The 6254-nt window shown below is 40.0% G+C and overlaps 1 pseudogene; it reads right to left on the reverse strand.

Moving 5' to 3' along the window:
• Positions 1–3005: 3005 nt before the first annotated feature.
• On the reverse strand, positions 3006–3211 carry LOC120517062 (annotated as a pseudogene).
• Between the last annotated feature and the right edge of the window lie 3043 nt (positions 3212–6254).

Raw genomic sequence — 6254 nt, forward strand, 5'->3', positions numbered from 1 at the left:
GCACCAGAGTCTAAAGAACTACTCAAAATGCTCACTAGAGGGGTTAAAACCGTCAAACCCTGGCCATTCAGAAAAAGGGCAAATATTGAGTCTATTATGAATAATTTTATTTTATATAAAAAATATTCAGAAATAAGAAAAAAATAAAAAACACAGAAGGCAATGCCTTCCAAATAGGCAATCCCAAAGCAGACGCAGTCTCAATACAAAATGCAAGAATGGTCAAAAATCCAATAATCACAAATAATCAAAAGAGCAATTAAAACATGAGAAGTCACCACTCCCTGGCACATTCAATGGACCACAAAGGACTTTGGGTTTTCTTCAAACTTTATAGGGCTGAGGGCAGTCCCTTGTGGTAATGTGAAGGTGGCACCACCACTTGGGGAACCACCTACAAAACACATGGTACATAAAACAAAAAGCCACGGCCTGTCTGAGTATTGTTGCTGACCATGTACAACCCTTCATGGTCATAATGTACTCATCTTCTAATGGCTGCTTCCAGCATGATAGTACACCATGTCACAACGCAAAAGTCCTCTCAAACTGGTTTCATGAACATGATAATGGGTTCAAGTGTTCTTCAGTGGCCTTCCCAGTCGTTGGAATCTGAATCCAACAGAGCACCTTTGGGATGTATTAAAACGGGAGATTCAAAGGATGTACAGTATGTGCAGCTAACATATCCGCAGAAATTGAGTGATAGTGAAGTTGGACCAGAATCTCAAAGGAAAGTTTCCAGCATCTCGTGTAATCCAGGTGACACTGTTCTGAGAGCATAAGGAGGCCCTTCCCAGTCTTCCTATTGTTTTGCTCCGTGAATATAAATCTGTTCAGGAAGACCCATAAAGCAGCAGGGCTTTTTTAAACTTTTTATTTTGTTGCATTTTATGTTTTCTCTGTTTTTACATCTCTTCCCTGCTCACTGAACAGCCTGTATGAAAGTCTTGATGTTAATGACATTATTCTAGGTAGAGGGAAGCTGAATGTTTCACTTATCAAGAGAAATTAACTTAAATGAATTAATCATTTGTCTCCTTAGACTCTATTTTAAATAGTCGATCAGTATTGGAAATGTTGTACAGTTGAAATGATAAAGACTGAAATGATTTCAATTCACACATATTGAAACATGTATAACTAAACATGAGTTATTTATTCCGCATTGCCTTACAGATGTATTTTTGTCACTTAAGAGGTAGTGCACGTTACCAAATGAATTTTCGGCCTGATACAATAATGTTGCACTGATTCTAAATAAGATACTGCAGTTTTTATTTTAGTTCTATTTACATCACATCCTTATTTTGTATTGTGTATTGCTATAGAAAACATCACCCCAAGGAACGTTAGAAATAAATATTTCCATATATAGTTTTATAATTGTAGCATATTCAGGTTACCATAAGTAACATGTTCATATTATCTGAGGCTGGGATTAAAGAGACAGCCTTCTAGTTGTGTAGTCATACTGCATACCATATTTAAATGGATAAAAAAGAACATAATAATAATTCTTTACATTTATATAGCACTTATCTCGCTACTCAAAGCACTTTACATAGTGAGTGGGGATTCACTTCAACCACCACTAATGTGAAACATCCACTTAGATGATGCAATGGTAGCCATTTTTGTGCCAGTATGCTCACAACACATTACTTGTTAGGTAGTGAAGGACTGAGAGAGAGATATTTAGTTGTACCGCTACTCCGGGAGAACAACTAAACCCCATGTTGCCGCACAATCAGAAAACCGCTGGAGCAAAGCAGTTTGATATTGAAAATCTTTCGGGGCAACGCAGCCAACGCACGTCCTTTTATTTGACCCCTCACCACATGTCCTAGCTCAGCATTAAACTATAAGCCAGTTGTTCTCAAGCTGTGGGGCGGGCCCCCCTAGGGGGGTGCGAAGTAACAAAAAGGGGGGTGTGAAGATGTGAAAAAAAGAAATCAAAAATCAAAAATATGAAAAATACATGTATTGAAACCAAAACACATTAACTTAAACTACATTCTGATACTAGAAAAATAAATATAGAGTTAAATAAGTGTTGATAAAAGTTAAGTAGGTATAATAAAATATGTATCTATGATATATCATTAATTAAAAAAAAACAAATTGATATTAGTGTGCTCCTTTCAAAAAAATGTTAGGAGGGCGCAATTAAAACTGTTATGAAAACTCGGGTCGCAAATACTTAAAGGTTGAGAAACGCTGCTATAAGCAATACCACAAATAAAGAGGTGGGAAAAAATATACAAATATATATTTTACATATAGACAAAAAACAAACTAGTACATAAGATAGCATCAAACCCACCTTTCCCAGCTTAGGGGCGAGATGTTCTTGTTTAAGAGAAACCGGTTTTCCAAATAGGTTTGCTGTCTTTACTGTTCTTGGACAAAGTGAATACGCCGGTCGCTGAACCGATAACAAAGAAGTTCAGTCTTACCGGTCCAAAGAATTGTCAGCGAAACCAAAAAAAAAGCCTGTCTTCAGAGACGTGTCTCCGTTGTATCATTGAGTGAGCAAAAAAAACCTTTTCCCAGCAGGTGTATTTCTTGGCGCTACCTCGTTGCTTTCCTTTGCTCCACCACACGATGTCTCTCTGCCTCCCCTTCTTTTTCAGTTTAAAATCTTCAGCACCAACCGTCCCTTCTGTGTTACAACCTCCCCTTTAAAGGTGTATTTACAGTATCCCCTTTTCTTGAAATGCACCCTAAGGAGTGGCAAACTGCCAACGGAACAATAGCACATATGGCACCCACTTCATAGTTACAGACACAGGATTATTAGGGGGCCAGAATGACTAGGCCGTGGTAGGCAATTTAGCCCAGAGATTGGGATAAACCCTACTCATTATGAGAAGTGTCCAGTGATATTTTATGACCACAGAGAATCAGGACCTTGGTTTTACTTCTCATTGGAAGGATTGCACCATTTTTTCAGCACAGTGTCCCCATCACTGCACTGGGGTATTGTGAGGCACATTTAGACCACAGGGTAAGCACCCCTGCTGGCCTCACCAACACCTCTTCTGGCAGCAACCCAAACTTTTTCCTGTTTGGTCTTCCATCCAAGTACTGGGCCAAACAAGCTTAGCTTTGGGTGGATGACTTGTTCTGAAGTGCATGTGGTATGGCTGAGCCTCACCCTGGGAAAACCACCTTGGTGATCATGGTATCTCCCCTGCCAGGAAAGAATGTGAAAAAATGAAAGATGACAGCCATTTCATATAGTGAAAGGGTGTCTATTCCTGTTTTATGGTGTATGCAAACGCTTCACGTGTTTTGACTCCTTTTGCATCACCCACTCAGTCACAGGATGCGTAACATCTTACATCGATTTTGTACATGAAAAGCGGCTTAAAGAACACCCCTCATGATATTTGCGTGCTCCTGTGAAGCTTCATTGTATTTTTCAGCTCCAGTGTGAATTCCAATCATTCTTCTGAGAACAGCAGAATCAAAAGACAATTATCTTTGCATATGACCTGTCCACTTTACCAATTAGTGAAACTTGACATTATGTAAAAATAGGTCTTTGTGTTTAATCTCATGGGAAGAGTCAATCATCTCATTTTCTGATAACTTTTTCCTCTTCATTTTTTCCCACTTCTATGTGTGGTCGATGTCCTTGATCAACCTTCTCCATATACCTCGTTTCTGCATCTCCTCCCCAGTCAGTCCCTTTTCCTTCAGATCTTCTTTTACTTTATCCATTCACCTTCACATTGACCTCCCTTGCTTTCCCTACCACTGTACTTCTATTCCCATCACTCTTTTGCCCACATATTCATTTTCAGTCCTCATTACATCATTCATCCTACTTTCCTGTTTCTTTCTTAGATCTCTCTCCCACTTTTTTTTACCTCTGATTTCTTATTCTGTCCTTTTTTGTAACTCCACACATCCATCTCAACATTTTCATTTCTGCCACATCTAACTTCTTCTCCTACGCCCCCTTTACTGTCCATGTCTTAGCTCCATGCATCATTGTTGGTCTCACCACTGCCTTAAAAACGTGACCATTAACCTTCACCTTAATTCTTCAATTGGGGGTGGTAAACTGTAGTTTTCAGGTGGACCACTCCCTACTGTTTCCAGAATTCTTTAACCACTGAGCTGGTAAACTGCAGACCCCTCTCTGTGACGATGATCTTTGGGTCATCCTTCAGAATGAAGAAAGTCTTGCTCCACTCATCAGGTAAAATAGTCCATAACCACAATCAGGTAGTTCTTCTGGTCTTTGCTGTTAGGAAATGGTCCCATTAGGCCCACACCTTGGCACTCCACTAGTTATGTGGTGGTCACTGGCTGTAACTGTCCAGATATGAGACCAGGTGAAGTCTGGACATGGGACCAAATGTCTTTCTGTATTGTTGGCCACCATGTCACCTCAGGGATCCTAAACAGTGTTTTTGTGTATCCATGGTGACCAGTGATTGGGTTGTCTTTGTACTTTTGTAGGAACTTGAGCTCATGCGTCTCAGGCACAAAGTCCCTGAGATTCAGTGATACAGGTACATTCTGCATAGAGGTCTAGAGCTTCGCTTCTTAAAGAGCCCATTAATCGTTGTAAAGGAAAACATTCCAAAGATGCAATACAAAACTCAGCCCAGTTGTTACATTTAATCCTTTTTGAAAACCATCAAGTGCAAGCCAGACCACTGAGTGCCATGTTCACGATTCTTCACAGCTCAGTGGATACAGCTTCAAGAACAGGTCGACCTCCTCTAAAAAGTCAACTTTACTCATATGTACACACTGAGGAGTGTGCTTAGGGAACTCCATTCGTGGCCCTACAACAAAGGATGACTGCCCCCAGTCATTCCCCACCACTGCTACTGGAGTCGACTGCCACAGTTAATGCCAGACAGCACACCAGCTCTCTTGTACCTGCCTCCTGATCTCCTCTCCCAGTTTTGCCTCCAGGTGCTGTATGCACTGTGTGAAGGACTTTTCAAGATGCTGCATGCTCACAATCACTTCACTGGATACATGGGAGGCTGTGGCATCATTCAGGTCATAGAGTCTCATTCTTATTAATAAAGCTATAGGCAATGTGCCTCCAGTTGCTCTAATGTGCTGGCACATTGTCTGGTCTCTGCAGGCTTCAGACTGGAGATGCACAACGAATCCAGCAGGCCTAACTCTTCCTCCAGAAGAGCTCTGACCATGACATGGAGTGGCCTAGGCATAGGATGAAAATCTATGAGCGATGTGTCCAGTTCAAGCCCCTCATTCTACATGGTGCCCTTGACAGACATGACTTCTGCATGTCTGTGTTATTTTTCTGGCTCCTACTTGGCTTGCCGAACATATAGCAGTTTCAAGACACTCATATTCACACCATCCTAAATCAGTAGGTTTTTTAGTTTATTTCAGAGACCCCAAGAACACACACAGCCTTGACCTTACTGGCTCATTTACACATAGACACACTTAAAAGAGGGACACAAATGAATTGATAAAAAAGAAAATATTACATATTCAAGCATATTAAAAAACAAACACTGAACGCACAAATCTCACCCAATTTTCCCATCAGTGAAAATTATGTAACTAACACCGAACAAATGAACCCAAGCACAAATGACAAACAACTAATGACAAAGTCCAAGCACAACCCAGCAGCAGAGCTGAGTTCCCATGTATACGGCCTCCTGCATATTGTGAAAGTTTTGTCTTTCCAGGTTAGGTTGTTGTGTGAAGATCCGACGTGAATAGAAATGCTCCCCAGATGAAGACATATCCAACCAGGACTAAATCAGATGAACAAGCATACTTTAAATCCAGAAAAAAGCTGTAATCCAATATGGTAGTTTGGAGTTGCTTGAAGTGTGGACGCAAATGAACATACAGTAGATGTCTGCAATTTTTTTGCTGTCTTATGGCTCCTTCCCAGCATTCCGTGTGCAAATACAAAGTTGCCCAATGCCACAGTATTCCCAATCCAACTAGGTACATGTTCTTCATATTGTTTTTTTTAATTATGTGTAGGATATGTTTTGTCACTGAACATATCATGTTTTAGAAGAATATAATCTTTTTTGTTTTTTACCAAATCATTTTAATCTTAAATTTAGTGTTCTGGTACCATTTGCATGATTTTTGACCCCATTAATGGTTCTTTCTTCCTTTTAGTGGCTAAAAATCTTAATTCAGTAGCAGGGTTAATGCTACAGTGTACAGTAATTATTACAATTTGTATTCTTGCACATATATCACCTTCTATTGTTCAAATA

The sequence above is a fragment of the Polypterus senegalus genome, chromosome 16 (assembly GCF_016835505.1).
Source record: "Polypterus senegalus isolate Bchr_013 chromosome 16, ASM1683550v1, whole genome shotgun sequence".
Classification (NCBI taxonomy): domain Eukaryota; kingdom Metazoa; phylum Chordata; class Cladistia; order Polypteriformes; family Polypteridae; genus Polypterus; species Polypterus senegalus.